Source organism: Giraffa tippelskirchi, chromosome 4, assembly GCF_054371585.1.
Source record: "Giraffa tippelskirchi isolate mGirTip1 chromosome 4, T2T-mGirTip1v1.2.pri, whole genome shotgun sequence".
NCBI classification, from domain to species: domain Eukaryota; kingdom Metazoa; phylum Chordata; class Mammalia; order Artiodactyla; family Giraffidae; genus Giraffa; species Giraffa tippelskirchi.
In genome coordinates, this window is record NC_137278.1 from 57,795,236 (window position 1) to 57,817,918 (window position 22,683).

Consider the following 22,683-nt stretch of genomic DNA (forward strand, 5'->3'; position numbering starts at 1 on the left):
ATAAAGAGTTTCCCTCCTGAGAATTAAGTGTGAACATTTGTAATATTTCAGTGTCTGACATTTCATCTTTCTAGATAAAAACGGATTGTTAGCAGAGGCTCACAGGCATGCTCTATATCAAAAGGTGGATGGATGCACCTGTAGACACTCAACTTAACATCTTCTCATTTCCCATCGCTAAGGAGAGCTAATTTCCCATCTCTAACTCGAAGTGCTTTTGGCTCTTTTGTTGGAATAATTCATCATGGAACATCTGGCCAACTCATAAAGCTTTGCAGCTTCAAATAAAAAGCCTAAGTTGTTCTGGGTGTATCAGCATTCCTTTTGATTATTAATGTGATGGATGAGTTTAGTATTGTTGGACACCAACTGGAAGGAAATGTGACAAGTGAAACTTGTTCTCGGTGCAACTAATGTTGTATAAGTGTGGAATTCTCTTCTCCTGAGAGCTCTGTCTCCCCTTTTGGTGAACTTGGCAACGTAAACATTTTGATTTTGATTACACCATCTGGTTGAAATTACCTAGGTCTGCACTGAGCTTTTTGAGGGTTTCCTTTAAAGCCTTTCTCATTTGGATGTTTGTTCCTGTATATTTTTATTGTTATTATTATTGTGCAACCATAAAACTGACTTTGTGGTTGAATTCAGTTCAGTAGAAACATGGTAAACACTAAATGCACCGATTTTGATATAATTTGATAAGCAAATCAATCTTCCGTGCAAAAATGAGCTCTGTGGTTTAGGGATGAGTGTATATCAGAAAATAACCCGCAGAACTTATAAAAATATGCCTGGTGTGGAATTTCCAAATGTTAAAAAATTTATTTTGTACATTACATATTTGCCCAAAACCCTCAAAACGTCAGGTTTGTTTAAAGGAATGTAAAATCAGGACACTAACATTGGAAAATAATTCAAGAAACCAAGTAAAGTAATGAAGAAAACAAAGCATTTCAATTTTAGTTACTAAATAGCAGCTATATGCATGCAAAACACTTCAGGTCTTAAGCTCTCTTTCAGTCAAAATAAGTAAGGAAATGTGTCCAATTAAGTAACTAAGAATGAGAAAAGAGGAAACATAATTTCCCTTTGAGAGAGAGAGAGAGACAAACATCTCTTGCTCAACTGGTTCTTCTATGGAGCCACTGAGAATTTAAATCTTGCCAAACATACACTTGCATGAATATACATATTTAATATGTTGATTTATCTCTAAAACAGCTATTCCCTCAATTGCACATAGCAGTTGAGAACCTAAGGTGTATGAGAAGGAGGTAATTAACACAAGGAGGCAGAGTTTCTAGGTATGATCTTAAGAGTAAATGTATATGATATTTTGTTTCTGATCTCCTCTGTGAATTAAGTGGTATGGGTTGTCAGCTACAATATCATCATCTAATTATGGCACACATTGCATGGTTGTTATAATAAATATATAAATATAATGGGAATTACAGCTGTAATCTCCTGTCATGAATGTGGTTCTGAATTTGTAGAGGGTGCCTAGAATAATTCATGGTAAATTATCTCATTGTCTCCAAATGGAGACAATCACTAAGGAACCTGGGCTATGGTTTTCAGTTCAGTTCAGTCACTTAGTCGTGTCCGACTCTTTGCAACCTCATGAATCGCAGCACACCAGGTCTCCCTGTCCATCACCAACTCCCGGACTCCATACAAACCCATGTCCATTGAGTCGGTGATGCCATCCACTTATCCTCTGTCGTCCCCTTCTCCTCCTGCCCTCAATCTTTCCCAGCATCAGGGTCTTTTCCAATGAGTCAGCTCTTCGCATCAAGTGGCCAAAGTATTGGAGTTTCAGCTTCAACATCAGTCCTTCCAATGAACATCCAGGACTGATCTCCTTTAGGATGGACTGGTTGGATCTCCTTGCAGTCCAAGGGACTCTCAAGAGTCTTCTCCAACACCACAGTTCAAAAGCATCAATTCTTGTGTGCTCAGCTTTCTTTATAGTCCAACTCTCACATCCATACATGACCACCAGAAAAACCATAGCCTTGACTAGACAGACCTTTGTTGGCAAAGTAATGTCTCTGCTTTTTAATATGCTGTCTAGGTTGGTCATAACTTTCCTTCCAAGGAGTAAGCGTCTTTTAATTTCATGGCTGCAGTCACCATCTGCAGTGATTTTGGAGCCCGGAAAAATAAAGTCAGCCACTGTCTCCACTGTCTCCCCATCTATTTGCCCTGAAGTGATGGGACCGGATGCCACGATCTTAGTTTTCTGAATGTTGAGCTTTAAGCCAACTTTTTCACTTTCCTCTTTCGTTTTCATCAAGAGGCTCTTTAGTTCTTCTTCACTTTCTGCCATAAGGGTGGTGTCATCTGCATATCTGAGGTTATTATTTCTCCTGGCAATCTTGAGTCCAGCTTGTGCTTCTTCCAGCCCAGTGTTTCTCATGATTTACTCTGCATATAAGTTAAATAAGCAGCGTGACAATACACAGCCTTGACATACTCTTTTTCCTATTTGGAACCAGTCTGTTGTTCCATGTCCAGTTCTAACAGTTGCTTCCTGACCTGCATACAGATTTCTCAAGAGGCAGGTCAGGTGGTCTATGGTTTTAATCTGTTGAATTGCTCATGTGTACTAAGTCGCTTCAGTCGTGTCTGACTCTTTTTGACCTTATAGACCATAGCCTGCGAAGTTCTGTCCACGGGATTTGCCAGGCGAGAATACTGGAGTGGATTGTAGTGCCCTCATGCAGGGGATCTTCCCAACCCAGGGATCAAATTCATGTCTCTTATGTCTCCAACCTCTTGTGGATTTAGAGTAATAGCCCTAGTCTTTTGTAAAAGAATTGCCACCAAATCAGGATTCCTGTCCCTCTGGGTCCTTTCTCATCTGCTGAATGAAACAGGAAGCTGACCTGTGTGATGAGTTTGGCCAGTAAGGAGCATGGTCAAGGGGTCAGAGCCAGGGGGCAGGATTTGAGAGTTTGGAGAAGTTATTCCCTTGGACCCTTCCCTCCAGTTGGGTGATGTGACCCTCTGCTCTGGCCGTGACTCTTACCATGCAGCCCTCCCCACTTACTGGCTGCCTGGCCACCCTTCCTACCTGCTCCCCCACTCGATCCTTTGGAGCCCTGGGCAGTGGCTCTCTGATACTGCCAGCTCCAGGTGATACACGGCAATTTTTTGTAAACAATCCTTGTTAAATTCTCCTCAAAGTATCCAATTTGAGTTAGCTATCTGTGACTTGCCTAGATATCCATCAGGATCTAGGCAATCACAAGTACCTAATTCAAATTGAGTAAGTTATATATGGGACTTCCCTGGTGGCTCAGATGGTGAAGAATCTGCCTGCAATGTGGGAGACCTGAGTTTGATCCCTGATTGGGAAGATCTCCTGGTAAAGGAAATGGCAACCCACTCCAGTATTCTTGCCTGGGAAATCCCTTGGACAGAAGAGCCTGGCTGGGCTAGAGTCCAATGGGTTGCAAAGAGCAACATGGCTGAGCAACTAACACTTCCACTTTCACTTCATATATATTATATATATATATACACACACACATACATATATATATATATATATATATATATATATATACACACATACATATATATATATAATGTATATGACATGAATCGGGGCTTTAAACTCAATATTGAAAATGATCTCTTTGAAAGTTTGGCTTTCTTAAAAATGTAAAATTCCTCAATCTTAATTATCTTATAATGACTCAAATAATTTTAAAAATCAAGGAAATCATAATAAAAAACAACACTATGTTAAGCATTTACACTCTTTGTTTCAATTAAATCTCACCCAAATCCTTTGTAGTGTATATGATCCCCATTTATACATGAAGAAACAGCTTAAGAGAATCTATAGGACAAGGGTGGCAGGGAGAAAGGTCCAGATTACACCTGTGTTTGAATTCTCCCCTTGGGCTTCAATAAGATGAATAGGTGATTCAGACACAGAGAAGGAGCTGGAAAGAAGTATCAGCAGAGAAAGATCCCCATAAGGGGAAGAAAGAAAGGTGAAAGCAAAGATGAATAAAAGAGTAATCCAGAGACTTCTCTAGTGGTCCAGTGGTTAAAACTCCCCCTTCCAATGCAGGGGATGCAGGTTCAGTAACTGGTCAGGGAGCTAAGATCCCACATGGCCCACAGTGCAGAACCACAAATGGCACTAGAAAACTTGCGTCAGTTCAGTTCAGTTCAGTCGCTCAGTCGTGTCTGACTCTTTGTGACCCCATAAACCTCAGCATGCCAGGCCTCCCTGTCCATCTCCAACTCCCATAGTTTACTCAAACTCATGTCCATTGAGTTGGTGATGCCATCCAACCATCTCATCCTCTGTCGTCCCCTTCTCCTCCTGCCTTCAATCTTTCCCAGCATCAGGGTCTTTTCAAATGAGTCAGCTCTTTGCATCAGGTGGCCAAAGTATTAGAGTTTCAGCTTCAGCATCAGTCCTTTCAATGAAAACCCAGGATTGATTTCCTTTAGGATGGACTGGTTGGATCTCGGGGATCCAAGAGACTCTCAAGAGAGTCCAACAGTGTGTATAGTCCAAGAGACTGTACAGTCCAAGAGACTCTCAAGAGTCTGCTCCAACACCACAGTTCAAGAGTGTCAATTCTTTGGCGCTCAGCTTTCTTTATAGTCCAACTCTCACATCCATACATGACTACTGGAAAAACCATAGCCTTGACTAGATGGACCTTTGTTGGCAAAGTAATGTCTCTGCTTTTTAATATGCTGTCTAGGTTGGTCATAACTTTTCTTCCAAGGAGTAAGCGTCTTTCTTCTAAGGAATAAGCATCTATGCAAGAAAACTTGCATAGCTCTATGCAAAAAAAATAGCAACAACAACTGATCACATCTCACAACATATGCAAAGATTAACTCAAAGTGTATCATAGACCTAAAATGCAAAACCTAAAAAGAATTTTTAAATAAAAAAAGAGAATAATCCGCCAAAAGAAGTCAAACTGAATGGTTGGAAGAAAGCAGTGAGCAAAAAAGCAAAACAGGAAAGACAGGGAAGGTGTGAGTGTGGAGGGAGTGAGAGAAATTGGGAAGGTCTTGGAAATGGCACCTTACATAACCTGGGCTTGCATCTCTTACCTCCCAGGACTCAAACTTGAAGGAAAGGGGAGGAAGTAGAAGAGGGGAAGGGAAAGAGGGTCAGAGTTGGGCCAGGGGAAGAGGCAGGTAAGAGACAAATGATCCATCAGGGCCATTTTTGTAAAAGACAAAATGCCAATGTTTTATTATTATTATCTAGTCAAACCTACTATCAAGTCTTAAACTTTGTGGAATATTTTTTAAAATTAATTCGTTTATCTTCTTGTTTTTATTTTTTAAGGCACATTGTGTGGCATGTGGGATCTTAGTTCCCCAAACAGGGGTGGAACTCACTACCCCTACATTGGAGGCAGGGAGACTTAACCAACAGGGAATTCCCTTAGTGAAATTTTAAATGAGAGAACATTCTGGAGGCAGGAAGCATCTTTTCAAACGAAATAGACTACTTCCCGAGCAACTGAACACTCGCTTCCTATTCAGAATAATGCTGCTGGGACAGTCAGGGTGAACACATCAAGGTTAGGGCTGCATCTTGACTAGTTTTGAACCTGATTGTCCTGTGTTTTAGCTTCCTACCAAGCAAAAACTTTTGAAAATACTTGACAGGGGATGCTTGACCTTTCAAATTAAGCAAGTTTGTACCGTTATATTCTAACATGACCCAAACATTAATTTTATCGCTCACTCTCTTGTCTGTCACCATTTGCTGTTATGACAATTTGCTCCTTAAGTAAAACTGGCACATAGTGAACCTTTACACACATGCCAGGTATTTTCATTAAAACCATCTGGCGGCCCCAGTGCACGCTGCATTTGGACCTGAGCCAGTTACTGAGGGTGGGAGGAGGTGCAGCCATTCCACTAATCTACTTGGGTTTTTTTTTTTCTCCCTCCTTGATCATTTCCACTCATTTCTCTGTCTCCCTTTAGAGCAGACACCTTCTGGATCATTCCCCACAGGTCATGTCCTCCTCTGTCTTCTCACTGGACATATACTACTCAAGTCTTTGTCCCCAACACCCACGGACATTGTCCTTATCAAAGTGACCTGTAATTTGCATTCTGCCCCATCAGGGGTCACTTCTCAGCCCTCATCTTATCCTAACAGCCATCTGTCACATGGGACCATGCCCGACGTGGGACAATTTTCTCCCGTGGCTCCCAGGACACCCCATCTTCATTTCCCCCACCTGTCTGGCTGCTCCTCCTCCTTGCCCTAAACTCCAAATGGTGCCTCAGACCTTGGTTCTTGAGATTGTCTTCACCACCCCACCCCACATCTTCAAATGCCATGACTAGCCTGAAAGTGTTAGTCACTCAGTCACGTCTGACTTGTGACCCCATGGACTGTAGCCTGCCAGGCTCCTCTGTTCTTGGGACATTACAGGCTAGAATACTGGAGTGGATTGCCATTCCCTTCTCCAGGGGATCTTCCTGACCTGGCTATTAAACCTGCATCTCCTTCATTGGCCGGGGGATTTGTTACCACTGATCCCCCAGGGAAATCCTCATTGTGCTCCCCCTCAAAATCCCTAATTACAAGGAGACAGGGAGCAGGCTCCCACTTGCTTGAAGGGCTCAGTATGAGCTACAGCTTCCAGGCAACAATTGGTCCCCATTGTCTGCCACCCATTATCTGAGGGGATTTAAAGGGATGATAATTTTCTCCTTTCTTCCTTCTCTGATATTCAAAAAACACACTCCTCCAGCCAGACAAACACATTATGCGTTTTTAAAAAATGAGGAACCCAAAATAACTTGGAGTGACCAAACAAAGAAAAGAAGAATTTCAAGAACTCTTCTTTTTTTCCCTTTACACAAGTGCAATTTTTAAAAGGGGAAAAAAGAAAATTTGGCAGGTTTTTTCATTGCTAATTAAAAAGCTATTTTAATGGCACAGCAGAACATTTAGGAAAAGTTAAAGGACCGAGGAACATGACAGAACTGAATGAATGTCTTTACAATGTAATCTAAACCTCACGTGACTATTTTTAAAAGCATTTAGTGGATGGCACTCCCAATTGACCTTATCGGCACTTAAACATACATTGAAATCATAGTAAAGTGAAATTCCCAGAATATAGGTTGGTCTCCTTACTGAATACCTTGGTAAACATAATCCACTTTATTTCATTTTCATCTTTTGTTTGCTCTTAAATGGTGATAATCATTGTAAAAACTTTAGTGCGCTTAGAATAAGCATGATCTAGTGACTTGAATATTCATTGGAAGGACTGATGGTGAAGCTGAAGCTCCAATACTTTGGCCACCTGATGTGAAGAACTGACTCATTGGAAAAGACCCTGGGAAAGATTGAAGGTAGGGGGAGAAGCAGGCGACAGAGGATGAGATGGCTGGAAGGTATCACTGACTCAATGGACATGAGTTTGAGCAAACTGGAAGATAGTGAAGGACAGGGAAACCTGGTGTGCTGCAGTCAACGGGATTTCAAAGAGTCAGACATGACTGAGTGACTGAACAATAATGAGTGACCATGAATTGATTCTGTGATGGTTTGGGATTTTGTAATGCCTGCATTACAGAATGCCAGCATTCTCTGTGTAGTCATTATCCCTGAATGTGTGATTGTGGAAGATGACATAAAATCAAATGGCTATTAAACCTAGGACAACTCGAGGATAGCAGTTCCTCAGAGGAACTGGCTTTCTTGACATTTACCTGTTTATTCAGGGGAGTCAGACAATTAAATCATTTTTGCTGAAACACTGCTTTCTGTTCTTACGGGCATTCATGAACTGGTCCTACTCATCCTGCCCTGTTTTGAAGTACTGGGCATCTGCTCGTCACAAACACCTTCACAACCTGGTGTAGTTCAACTCATTTATCCTCACAATGTGAGAGACTCAGCAAAATGGAAAGCACATCTACCTCCTGCTTCTCTGGCTTCAAGAGCAATTTCGCACTACCTGGAATCGATTCCATCTGATTACAAGAGAAATCTCGATTTAATTCCATGTGTTGGGAATGGCAAACCACTCCAGTATTCTTGCCTGGAGAGTCCCATGGACAGAGGAGCCTGGCGGGCTACAGTCCCTGGGGTGGAAAAGAGTCGGACATGACTGAGTGACCAACACTTAGCTGTTATGTAATGAGATGTCAAATCTCACCAGAAAAACAAACAGATTGTTTTTCGAGTTCCTCTTGGCTATAAGTTATCAATGAACCAACATTCATATTCTTCAGCTGTGGTGTAGATTCATAAATAAAGCCACAACTCTGCTGTTTTAAGGTTCAAAGTCCCTTTCAGGGAAGGCTGCTCTGCCTGTGAACTTCCAAGGATGCAAACAGCCAAGGCAGACAGAGCCCAGTGCAGTCTGCTTGCATGTCAGCTGCTCTGCAATGGTAAGGTTTGCTTTTGCTGTTCAGTTTCATGAGGCTGTCAGAACTCCTGGTGAAATGGGGGTTCCTATGTGTTAACATCATTATGGGTTCTGCTACCACTGCTGAGTCTCAGTCTTGAGAAACAATGTCCTCTTTGTCTGCAGTGATGTCCCCAACACAGTGCTTATGTGATGTGTCAGGGTTTAGATTGGCCACCCAGGCTCAGGGGCCTGTGGCTTGTGGTTTAGGTGTAATATCCAAATGTCATTGCCAAGACCAATGTCAAGCAGCTTCCCCCAGGAATACAGCTAGACTACTTATTCTATATTGTCATAACCACTGACTGGATGCTTTCTGTACTGAAGAAGTACACTTATTGGTTTTTGAAAGTATTTTATATATTAGAAGTTTGTAAAGAATGGTAAGGAATTTCCTTTATTTCAGGCTTTTAAATGGAACTTGCAGTATGACAAAACTCTGCCTTACTATAGCAATACAAATGCTCCTGAATTTCCCTAAGACTGGGTCCAGCCTCAGTCTCAGAACAAAAAGTAGCCAGATTCAGTACAACTATCTCTTTAGATGCTTCTGGAAAGACCAAGTGTTCAGGGTGTGGAGTCATCATTGTGTATATACAAGTCCAATTTGGCAGTGTAACCATGAGTGGTGAAGCTCTGGAGAAGTGACACTCCCAGCCAAACAAACAGAAAGTTGATGAATAAGATCAGGAATTAAAGTTCAATTTCATGATTAGCAAAGTTGTCTCTGTTGTTGTCTCATTCCCTCCAAGGTGCACAGCAGGAGGACCACGATACTTGGGGTGCCAGGTGGGCTCCCGTAGGCAATGTTCTGAGGAGTTCCTGCCACTTGCCTTTGCCATTTCTAGGCTTCTGACAATTTCTCTCTCTGTGTTTCCAAAATCATCTAAGAGAAGTTCATTTAATCAGTCACAACCTGTCACATTTGTCACATATATTTCCTTTTGTAGAAATTAGAACAATTCTTTCATTTGAGAGTTTTAAACATTTTTGCTTAGAATCCTCGGAGTGTCTGAAAAAAGCACACAAGCAGCATCTACTCACCTGGTGTCCTGATCCCTTTGTGGGAGGTTCTGGTACCCGGCTTTCTTTGCAGACCCATCTCGGCTCTTTCAATAGGCTCTGGCAAAGCACCGTTTATCACTGGTAAATAATCCATAAAGTAAATCACTCACATATTAAAACTTTAATAATTTATCAGCTTAAGCTGAGATCCATTGTCTTTTTCCAAGATGAATAGAGCTAACAAGAAACATTTGAACAGTAATGCCTCATATTTAATATTGGCAATTTATCATCGATAATACAGCTGTTAATGTGGTTCATTTATGAGTCAAAACAATACAGCTGATTTTAATATTTCTATTTTTTTAGATGTATCTCTCCATTTTGCCTGCTCTGACACCAGAGGCATGCCTAGGAAGCAGGAAGTCAGAATTTAACTTTGGCCAGTGCTTGGCATGCAGGACAATTAGCTCTTGTTTAATCAGACTTGAACTTGTCCCAAGGCCATGCTTTAACAGTGTCCACATCTTATTTCATTCTAATCTAACAGCAATCCTGTGAGCAGTTACTACAAATACACTGCCCCACCATGCAGCTGTCTGATCCATGTGTGCTGAATAAATGACTCATCCCAGTGAAAAGGAGGCTTAGAGAGTCGAAGTAACTTATTCAAAGGAGAAGGGGGTGGCAGAGGATGAGATGGTTGGATGGCATCACCGACTCAATGGACATGAATCTGAGCAAACTCTGGGAGAGAGTGAAGGACAGAAGAGCCTAGTGTGCTGCAGTCCCATGGGGTCACAAAGAGTCGGACACAATTGAGAGATTGAACAACAACAAATTAAAAGCCAACCAGCTTCTAACTGCTAGAACTAAGTCTGAATCCAGATGCAAGCCTGATCTCCTGGCCATGCTTCTCTCTCAACTAGAACAGGAGTTAGAACTGGAAGACAGACAGCTGAGGGACAGCTGATCTTGCTGCAAACAGGAAGTGGACTGACTGAGGCCACATGGTTCATCCACACCATCTACAGAGGTTCCAACCCCAACACTCAGGTGTCTTTGGTGGGGTCTCTTCAGTTTACCGAGACTGTGTAAAATTCATTCTGCCCATCAACAGCTCCTGCTTGTTTTGATGTTTTTGGTTTTAATCCTCTTGCCCTTTGTGATTCCAGATTCCAGCAGATGTCTCAAGGGGAATCAATCTGAGTATAAGATCACACCCCTGCGCCCCCTTCATCACCTGGACTTGACGCCCATCTTGCTTCACGTGGAGTCTCACACTGTTAGATCTCAAACATGTCTGTCTTGCATCATGAGATGACTGTAAGTTCTACTGGTTTCTTTTTTTTCCGCCACTGGCCTTGTGCCAGCCTGTTGCCTGCCCTTAGCCTCCCACCCTCCCCCTGAAAGTTGGCAATGCCCCAAGAAAAACAAGAACAGCTGTAGGATTTAGGCTCACCTCTCTGAAGTCCTTTCTCACAGGACCTCTATCACCTGGCCCCTATAGTCACCTCGGCTAATCATCAACACCTCCAAACAGATTTTCTTCTTTCTTTTTAATGATGTGACCAGTTTTTCTCATTGTTCTTGGAGGCAGTGTTGGTCTGCTGCAACTAGTTCATTACAGCTAAAATGGACTCTGAAGTGAATTCATTTAAGCTACGGTATTTCCCATCAGGGTATGCTGTATTTATAAGTTACTTTCCAAAGAGTGTCCTACTTGGTTTTATAGACTGAAGTTCCCTCTTCATAAATCTGTAGTGGATGGCTGCTAAGAAACTGGATGAATAATAAAAAATAAGTAGGTCTTTATGCCGTATTATATTTTATATTAATCAGCAAATCTTTGTACTTGCATACCAGGCTGAGTGCCCCAGAAGTTGCAGAGACAAGCCAAGCTAATAAGGCTACTAAAATTCTGTCTGTGTACCTAAATCTACAGACAGAAGCATATTCATGTCTAGCAAAATTTTATAGCAAGCATACATACATTCATGCCAGCATATGTAGAGCTTTGGGAATATAATTCAAATAGTACCAAATTGTGGTATGGGTATAGTTATTGGCATTCAACATTAAAATTAATCAATCAAATCATACAACAGTCTAATTATTCAGTCTAAATCTCTGCCCATTACACTAGCATTAAGGAAGCAGTATCTGATTTTGAGGGGATAAAATTCAAAGGCCTGGATTACTGTCTTTGTTATTTGACCCTAAGCAGTAGAATTTCCCCGAGGTACATTTTCTCCTTTAAAAGGGACCAGTATTTTTTATATTACTCTTGTCATGCGCTGTTTAGAGAAAAAAATTAGGTCATAGACATAAAAATGCTGTGGCAAGTTCAATGCATCTAAAATTATGCATTATTATTAGCTTTAAAAAGTTTTAAGGAATTAGCAATACATGAATAGAGAAATTCAGCAACCTCACACCTGGGCGTCTGACTCAGGAAATGGCTTTTTAGAAAAAGCAGGCTGGAGGGTGCAGAGCAGAGTGAGGTAACAGGAGCTTAGTGTCAAGGTAGGTAGGTGGCCAGGCACCATTCTGATTTGAGAAGCCAGGCAGCTTCTGCATCTCCATGCATGGTCCCCTTCCTCTCCTCTTGCTGGCCCCAAACGCTTCCAAGTGCACGCACACTCACACACACACACAGGCACACACCCTCTCACACACACAGACACACTCACACACACAGAGGCACACACTCTCACACAGGCACACTCACACACACACACAGGCATGCACACACACACAGGCACACACTCACACACAGGCACGTACACAAACACACACATGCACATACTCAGCACTTGTCCTACTCTAGGGTCAAAACCTAAAGCTGCATCGTGAGGTCACTAACTCTATAGGGACAAGCCTTACGGGGAAGACAGCGCTCTCAAGTCATTTCTGTCGTGTCTCTTCTTAAGAGCAAGGCTTGTGTTCCTGCTTAAGAATGACATTTGTGACTGGAGGACCCAAAGTGCCAGAGAACTCTGGGTTACAGGAAAGACAGGCCCAAGCTGGGTGTGAGAGGAAAGAGGCAAGTAGAATCCACAGGAGACATGGAAATAACCGCAGCTCCGGGCTCTCACACACCACAGCTGAGAATTTGTGTTGCTGCTGTGTGGCTTCCCAAGGTCTCTGTGTCCAGTGAGGGTCTGAAGTGGTGAAAGAGGGAACGTGAGCTTTCAAGGCAAATGAACTATTTGCCTTTCCCTGATTTAAGAGTGTTGTCCAGAGAAACAGAACCAATGGGGTATATATCAATATGGAACCCCTCTCTCTCTAGAGCTTGCCTGGTGGCTCAGCGGTAAAGAATCTGCCTGCCAATGCAGGAGACACAGATTTGATTCCTGGGTCAGGGAGATCCTCTGGAGAAGGGCATGGCAACCCACTCCAGTATTCTTGCCTAGGAAATCCCATGGACAGAGTGCCTGGCAGACTGCAGTTCATGATGTAGCAAAGAGTCAGACACGACTGAGCAACTGAGCACACACGCACATCTCTCTACGTATATATATACAGATTGACTAACAGTTTCACACATATATATGAAGAGATCACACAGGCAAAGGTATTAATATATGAGATCTGTTCTTCATAAGGAATTGGCTCCTGCACCCATGGGATCTGGGAGCCCCCACCTGCAGGCTGCAGACCCTAGAGAGATGACCCTGCAGGGGGAGCCCAATGGCCGCCAGCTGGAGAATTCCATCTTGCTGGCGGAGGCAGGACTTTTGTTCTGTTCAGGTCTTCTGCTGCCTGAGGGAGGCCCACTCACAGATGAAATTCATATGCTTTACCCAAAGTTCCCCAATTTAAATGTTGACCTCACCCCTCCACACCCTCCAGGTTGGTGATTAAGTTCACCACTTCTCTTGAGGCATGTGAGCTCTCTCCTTGAAACGGAAAAACATTAGGAAAAAGTGATGCTCCTTATAAATTCTGAGCAAATAGACCCTGTTTCAGTAGCATTACCGCACCTGTAATTCCTGCTGATCAGAGGACCCTACAAAGGTCGGGGTCAGCGACGGCCACACCACGATATGTCTGTGAAGGAAAAAGTGTTTTTCAAAGAAATGAGCACCTTCTCCATTGTGGCAGCTTCTCTAAATATCCATCAACAGATAGATAAAAAAGATGTGGTACATGTATACAATGGAACATTACTCAGATATAAAAAAGCATGAAGTAATGCCATCTACTGAAACATGGACGCAACTAGAGATTAGCGTAGAGTGAAGTGAGTCGGGAAGAGAAAGACAAATACCACCGTGATGTCACTTATATGTGGAATCTAAAATATGACCCAAATGAACTCATGTGCAAAACAGGAACAGACTCACAGACATAGAGAACAGACTTGTGGTTGCCAAGGTGGGGAAAGGGTGGGGGGAGGGATGGACTGGGAGATTGGGATTAGGGGTGCAAGCTATTATATATAAAATGGGTGAACCACAAGATTCTACTGTACAGCACAGGAAACTATATTCAATATCCTGTGATAAGCCATAATGGAAAAGAATATGGAAAAGATTATGTATATATATATATATATATACACACATGTATGTATAACTGACTCAATTTGTTGTACAGCAGAAATTAACACAACATTGTAAATCAGCTATACTTCAACACCAATGAGAAGCAAAAACCAAAGTGAACAACTTTCTGTTGTGTCTAAGTGGCTGTGCTTTCTGTTCTTAGCAGGCAAGGGGATAATTTACTAAACAAGATACGTAGTGGCATCCAGACTTGCATGCTTTACAAGGTGAAGCTTTATCGCAACGACAACTTTATAGCTTTTCCCTCCCATCCTGAGATGACTTCCAGGGGACGAGGGCTGGTACCCTCCGCTCACCAGCTGCCGTGTGCTCGCACACGCCAGCGATAATCAAGGTCTGCTCTGAGACTGCAGGTGACACAGTCTGCATATGACATACCAGAGGACAGAGGAGAACATTACCCAAATTTCCCTGCTATGTGGGTGAGGCTGACAACCTGGCTTGCTCAGAGGCAGAGTGGACTCCAGGGATCAAGTTCGTGGTTTCTGAAGGGAGGAGCTTATCAGTTTCTCCACATGTCCTTCCTGGATGGAGCCAGAAGCAGGCTGAGCTCAAAGCCAGAGCTGCAATCGAAATTTCCTGGGCCTTTGTCAGCTTTCAAGAGAAGAGTATGACTTAGAATTAACAACTGGCTTTATTGTTATTTTAGTTTTATATTAACATTTCCAAGCGTGCATGATTCCTATCGCAGGAGAAGAGCTTTGCTGGTTGAATGGTAGCCAGTTGAGACTGAGGATTGCATGACTTGGCCTCAGGCAGGAGACATTTATCATCCTTATCTTAGACCCTCTCCCTCCTACTCCAATTCAGAAATATATTTCAGCAAAGAGCTGTCCAGGTAAATGGATGATGTCTCTCTGTGTTAAATTTATGTCTCAATTACAATTAATCTTATGCTATCAGCTTTCAGTTGTCTGTACATAATTAATATAAACAAAGTAGGGAGCCATTGTTTCTTATGCCACTTTGTTCCAAGCTGGAAAAGATGAAATCAGCATCTGCCTTAGAAGTAATTGGCTCCAGCATATGATCTTAGAATGTCTAGATAGGCAAAATGGGAAAGAGAAAGATCCCTTTGGGTATAATTTATTCCAGTTTTGTAGATTTGTAGCCCTTCCCTTCTCCAGAGGATCCTTCCAATCCAGAGATTGAACCTAGGTCTCCCACATTGTGGGCAGATTCTTTACCATCTGAGCCACTAGGGAAGCGGCAAGTGATATTGACCTTACTGAAATTAACAGCTCAGATTGCTGCTTTTTCTCTACCCCACGTTTCCCGCCTGTTACTTGGGTTAGGGGAACTGAAACTGCACAGGTCAGCTCTAAAGCTTCTGAGTGTGGCATGGAAGGTGTGGTGACCAGGTGAGCTATGTGTTCAAGGATGTTCAGCACCAAAGTGGCTCCCTGATGTATAATTGCATGACCCTCCTGGGCCGTTTGGCTTGAAGGCTAAGTCTTGCTAATGTCTATTGGGACAAATCACTAAAGCCAACCCTCGTAAATGATCTGCCTTTTAAAGCCAAAGAATACTTAGACTGAAACCAGCTGAACCCATTTCTTGTCTTATAACAAGGCCATTCAATGAAAACAAAATGGCTCGCGTGGAATGACTTGTAGGCATTACGATCCAATCCTTCGCGTGGCAGACCCATACACACAGCTGTTTATCAGTTCTGGTCTGAGGCATTAGGTGTGCTACAGATATTGGACCCTAATTTCTCCACTGAAAACTTTATTAAGCATCCTTTTGTTTGGCCAGATAGACATCTGTGTTTCCAGATTAATGTATTAGGCATTTTTAAATCCTAGAGACACATAGAGCTGCTTTGCAGAAATTTCAATATGTGCCCAAAGGATTATCATGGATCCATACAGGGTATTATTATGTATATTCATTGCTTGCCCTGCAAAAGACTGAGCCTTTCAGCAAATCTTCACACACAAAAAAGCAGCAGAGCTTCTGTATTTCGGCATCACCGTGGATTGTTTGATAATAGGTGTCACCTTGGCGCTTCATTCCAAGGGTTCTTGAAATGTATTTCCTCCTGAATTTCAATGGCTCGAGTATGGATGTGCAGTGTGACTGTATTTATGCAGCTTTGAAGAACAGCAGAATACTTAATAGCACACACAAACAATTTAGGGTTAACTCAAATATAGAAAAATGAAAGTCAAATGAAAAACCAGCATCCAGTTCTAACTTGTAACATAACTTCCCTAATATGCAAAGCACGCATGTGAATTAAGAAAATAATGCATGCCCTCATTAGAAAGGGTTGGGTACAGCTTGAACAAAATAATTTATTCCAAAATAAATGCAGCTTTGCAGGAGGCTTACAACACAGCCGCCTTGTTAGAAACCGGAAAAGGCTGATTAATAAATGAGCATCGAGGGTTTCCCTGTAAGATCCAAAGATGAGCAGGCAAGTGAGACCGTGGGAAGACACATCCCCATCAGCATCATTGGAGGGTGGTGCCCAGAACCTCAGCGGAGCAGGTCGGCAACACAGTAGAGTCTACCTTAGCCAGCAGTCCATTGATCCAGCAATTAAACCGGATTGAACAAAGACATATACATGTCTGTGTGTGTTTCTATCACACTGATTTTGAGAGAGGGAGTAAATGAAAAGAAAATCTAAATCTCTAATAATAGGATATTGGTGAGAAAATTACAGTACAGTCATACACTATGGTAATAGGCAGTTACCGAAATGAACTTATCGAAATCTATTTATTGACATGAAAAGATGCTGATTGCACACTTTACTGGAAAAAAATTAAGCTATAGGTCTGTAGCACCAACTATTTTTAAGTGAATTCTAACATCAAGATATTAAAACGTCGACAAGAGTGCATGCCATGTCAACAGCAGCTCAAGATGGATTTTTCCCTCCATTTGGCTTATCTGTATCCCCTCACTTTCCCTTTCTCTCTTTCTTTAGTAAACAAATATAATTTTTGCAATAAAAAAATAAAAGTTACATGTTTTAAAAATAGAATGCATGCATCTAGAAGAGTATTCTCTCTCGATGTCACCTTGGGGAACTATAAAAACTTAATGATTTGATATAAAACTACTTCTGTGCCTCTTCACTAGAATCATTTTCTAGACTGAAAAAGGATCCATCTTCATCCGTCTTGCTAAGATGGCATCTTTGGTAGTTCTTAGTTCCTGTATTATCTTTCAAGAAGAATTCAACCCCTGAAGTAACCTGTCCTTAAGGGTGAGAAGAACTGAAAATCTCCTTGTATAACCTGATTAAGAATGATAAGTTGCAGTGCTGAAACCATCTGTAAGATTTCTTTGATGATATCTAAATACATATATTTTCATAGTTGTATTTTTTTCGTAAAAATATGTACAACCGTCAGGATTTTCCCAATGCACAGTGGTAAATAATCCGCTTGCCAAAGCAGGAGACGCAAGTTTGATCCCTGGATCAGGAAGATTCTCTGGATGAGGAAATGGCAACCTACTCCAGTACTCTTGCTGGGAGAACCCCATGGACAGAGGCGCCTGGTGGGATACAGTCCTTGGGGTCACAAAGAGTCGGACATGACTGAACAACTAAACAACAACAATAAAATCCTAGGCTGAATTCATTATTATATAGCATTACTATGATATCATTTTTATCTTTAGATTTCAAAATAAATTAAAATAAAAATATTTTGTGGCCCCTAAAAGTCCAGTTGGCCCTGGACACAGTGCCTCCATGCCTGACAGGGAGGATGGGGCGGTTGGCCTGGAGCACAGCGCTTCACTCCTGGGTGCCACAGATGGTACCTAGCCTGAACACTCAGAGCTGTGTGGCCACATCCTACCTTGGCACTCTATTTCCTGGGGTCACAAGCTTAGTTCAGACTGGGTCTATAAGGTGGCCCTCTATGTACCCAAAACGTTGCAGGGGCTCTCCAGGAGGGCCCGAATGCCCTCCCTGGACGAGGCTGTTCTCCCAGGTTTTCCAATGGACAGAGGCTCCCACTGCTGGCTTGGCAAGGTGTTGCCTGGTGGGTCCTGACCTTCCTGGCACCCTCCTCTGCTTCTGATCACAGCAGCTGACCCCAGGAACACAGTTATCTACCTGCCCACCATTCAGGCCTTTATCATTCATTCACAGCCATGTTTCTTTCATTTTTGGAGCTGAAACATTTGGTCAACATTATAGGAGGTAGCACAGGACAGAGATAGGAACTTGGGCTTCAGAATAAACAGCTCTGACCTGAATGTTGGTTGGGTCACTAAGCAGTATAACCTTCAGGAAATTACTTGCTTTCTCTGAGTGTCAGTTTCCTTTCAATGTAGGTAATGATGCTTTGCTTGTGGGAATAGCGTGAGGAACAGAAGAAGCAGGGGAGGCAGAAGCCTGGCTTTCTTCACCAAAGAAACTCATTAAATATCCATGTCTTTCTCCTTCTCACCCTCCATCCACCCCAGGAAGCAGTCCAAACAAACATTGGTTATGGACAAATATTAAACCCATTTTCAAAGGATGGAGAGCAAGGGAGAAATGTAAGGAAAGAGGCTGCCTGTTTTCAAAGACAACTTTCAAAGAGGCAACAGATGGGGAGCCCTGTCCAGGCTGCGCCAGGTCCCTCCAACTGGGAGGGGCATCCACTGTCTTTGGGCAGCAGGTGGACTCCCAGTGTCAGACTTGGGCCTGTGGGCTGCTCTTTGGGATGTCCAGGCTGTCTGAGCTAAGCTGCTTCACGTGCTCACACCACTCTCTCTTTCCCTCCAGCCTCTGCCTTGCCCACAGGCTCACATATACACCAGAATCCCCCTCTACCTCCTCCAGGAAGACCTCCATGCTCAGTACAGCTGCAGGATGCCTAACAGCTTTGCCTATTCTCATTGTTGGATACATCTCACATTCCTTTCTCCGTTGTGGTCTAAGGTGTTCTTGGTCCACTCTGGGGTGGTTTGTTCCTTCATCTCCTAAACATACCTCTCCCTGTCAACCCAGAGAATCCCTCACCAGAAAAACTGCAGCAGAACCAAAGAATATAAAAGGCCAACAATGTCAGCTCCTGTAGCTTCATCTGCTCCAGGGGAGATGTCTTGCTGGTGTAGGGCATGGCCACCTGTCTGGGACTCTCACTGTGAGGTGTGGATCAGCAGCAGGGGAAGGATGGAGGAGGATTTAGGGGGGTGAACTGTAAGACTAGAGGGGGTGTGAGGCAGCCAAGCTACATCTCAGATGGAGGCACCTGTGATGACACATTTCTATGAGTGATACTTTTTCAGGCTCCTCATGAGTGTTAACAACATTAACATTAGACATGCTTTGGGTGAATGGGTTCTCTAGGAGGAATACTTCCTATAAAACCTAGGCCATTTTAAGAAAGTGGCAACCCACTCCAGTACTCTTGCCTGGAAAATCCCATGAACGGAGGAGCCTGGTAGGCTGCAGTCCATGGGGTCGCTGAGAGTCGGACACGACTGAGCTACTTCACTTTTCACTTTCATGCATTGGAGAAGGAAATGGCAACCCACTCCAGTGTTCTTGCCTGGAGAATCCTAGGGACGGGGGTACCTAGTGGGCTTCGGTCTATGGGGTCCCACAGAGTCAGACATGACTGAAGCAACATAGCAGCAGCAGCAGACATCTAGGAGTTTGCAAAAACTAAATGAGAGGATTAGGATTTCTATAAGGCTGGTTACAGGTGGTTCAGGCTGGATGGGAGAGCAAAGCCAACTAAATGTAGATTTCCCAGGAATATCAGGGATCTTAGCTCACAGCTCAAGCCCACAAACATTTTGTTTCACCAAGTACTCAGGGATCTTGACTTCCTTGGAGCTTTAGTAATTTTCACTGAGAGGTAGAGTTTTTTTTTTTTTTAATTTACGTATTTATTTTAATTGGAGGCTAATGGTGTGATCACTCACCTAGAGCCAGACATCCTGGAATGTGAATTCAAGTGGGCCTTAGAAAGCATCACTACGAACAAAGCTAGTGGAGGTGATGGAATTCCAGTTGAGCTATTTCAAATCCTCAAAGGTGATGCTGTGAAAGTGCTGCACTCGATATGCCAGCAAATTTGGAAAACTCAGCAGTGACCACAGGACAGGAAAAGTTCAGTTTTCATTCCAATCCCAAAGAAAGGCAATGCCAAAAAATGTTCAAACTACCACACAATTGCACTCATCTCACACGCTATTAAAGTCATGGTCTAAATTCTCCAAGCCAGGCTTCAACAATACGTGAACCATGAACTTCCAGATGTTCAAGCTGGTTTTAGAAAAGGCAGAGTATTCAGAGATCAAATTGCCAATATCTGCTGGATCATCGAAAAAGCAAGAGAGTTCCAGAGAAACATCTATGTCTGCTTTATTGACTATGCCAAAGCCTTTGACTGTGTGGATCACAATAAACTGTGGAAAATTCTGAAAGAGATGGGAATACCAGACCATCTGACCTGTCTCTTGAGAAACCTGTATGCAGGTCAGGAAGCAACAGTTAGAACTGGACATGGAACAACAGACTGGTTCCAGATAGGAAAAGGAGTACGTCAAGGCTGTATATTGTCACCCTGCTTATTTAACTTATATGCAGAGTACATCATGAGAAATGCTGGGCTGGAAGAAATGCAAGCTGCAATCAAGATTGCTGGGAGAAATATCAATAACCTCAGATATGCAGATGACACCACCCTTATGGCAGAAAGTGAAGAAGAACTAAAGAGCCTCTTGATGAAAGTGAAAGAGGAGAGTGAAAAAGTTGGCTTAAAGCTCAACATTCAGAAAACTAAGATCATGGCATCTGGTCCCATCACTTCATGGCAAATAGATTGGGAAACAGTGGAAACAGTGTCAGACTTTATTTTCTTGGGCCCCAAAATCACTGTTGATGGTGATTGCAGCCATGAAATTAAAAGCCGCTTACTCCTTGGAAGGAAGGTTATGGCCAACCTAAATAGTATATTTAAAAGCAGAGACATTACTTTGCCAACAAAAGTCCGTCTAGTCAAGGTTATGGTTTTTCCAGTGGTCATGTATGGATGTGAGAGTTGGACGGTGAAGAAGACTGAGCGCCGCAGAATTGATGCTTTTGAACTGTGGTGTTGGAGAAGACTCTTGAGAGTCCCTTGGACTGCAAGGAGATCCAATCAATCCATCCTAAAGGAGATCAATCCTGGGTGTTCATTGGAAGGACTGATGTTGAAGCTGAAACTCCAATACTTCGGCCACCTCATGCGAAGAGTTGACTCGTTGGAAAAGACCCTAATGCTTGGTAGGATTGGGGGCAGGAGAAGGGGACGACAGAGGATGAGATGATTGGATGGCATCACTGACTCGAGGAACATGGGTTTGGATAGACTCCGGGAGTTGGTGATAGACAGTGAGGCCTGGCGTGTTGCAATTCATGGGGTTGCAGAGTCGGACACTACTGAGCGACTGAACTGAACTGAACTGAGTTACTTTACAATATTGTAGTGGTTTTGCCATACATTGACATAAATCAGCCATGGGTGTACATGTGTCCCCCATCCTGAACCCCCCCCCAACCTTCCTCCCCATCCCATCCTTCAGGTTTGTCCCTTTGCACCGATCCTGAGCGCCCTGTCTCGTGCATTGAACCTGGACTGGCAATCTATTTCACATATGGTGATATACATCTTTCAATGCTATTCTCTCAAATCATCCCAATCTCACCTTTTCCCACAGAGTCCAACCGTCTGTTCTTTATCTCTGTGTCTCTTTTGCTGTCTCACATATAGGGTCATCATTACCATCTTTCTAAATTCCATATATATGCACTAATATACTGTATTGGTGTTTTTCTTTCTGACTTACTTCACTCTGTATAATAGGCTCCAGTTTCATCCACCTCATTAGAATTGATTCAAATGCATTCTTTTTAATAGCTGAGCAATATTTCATTGTGTATATGTACCACAGCTTTCTTATCCATTCATCTGCCAACGGACATCTAGGTTGCTTTCATGTTCTAGCTATTGTAGACAGTGCTGCAATGAACATTGGGGTACATGTGTCTCTTTCAATTCTGGTTTCCTCAGTGTGTATGCCCAGCAATGGGATTGCTGAGTAGTATGGTGCCGGGAGCCAGCTCACGAGATCCCACCCATGACAGAGTCATGAGGAGAAGGACTGATCGAGCACAGCTTCTCAGGTCTCAGGGATTCTCGGAAGGCTGCCTCGGCACTCACCTTGAAGATGATATCTGTCTTTCTGACGTTTGTTATAATAAACCTCTTCTTATTTTCTGTGACTTAGACAAAAGGCCTTTCCTGATTCTCTTCTAAAATAGATCTATCTGAAACTTTAATTCGACAAGGCCCCTGAACGGTAGCACCCTAATAAAATTATCTAGGATATAGAGTATACTAATCCAAATTCCTCTTACTGGCATATTGGTTTGTTTAATAAATATACCTGTGCCTTTGGAGCTAATGTGCTTGACTGCTCCTTACCAATAAACAACATTGAGAGCCTCCACACAGAAAGCCCCAATGGGCACAGAGCCCTTCATGGAAAAAAGGGCTTATTAGAAAACATAAGAAATATTACTTTATGTAACTGTTACTTAGTCCATATTTACTCACTATGTTTTTGCTCTTAACGTATTTAGCCTATTTAATGAAAACATAATAGTTAGAGATTTATATAAATAAAAGTTTAGCTTTAATACAAATAATAAG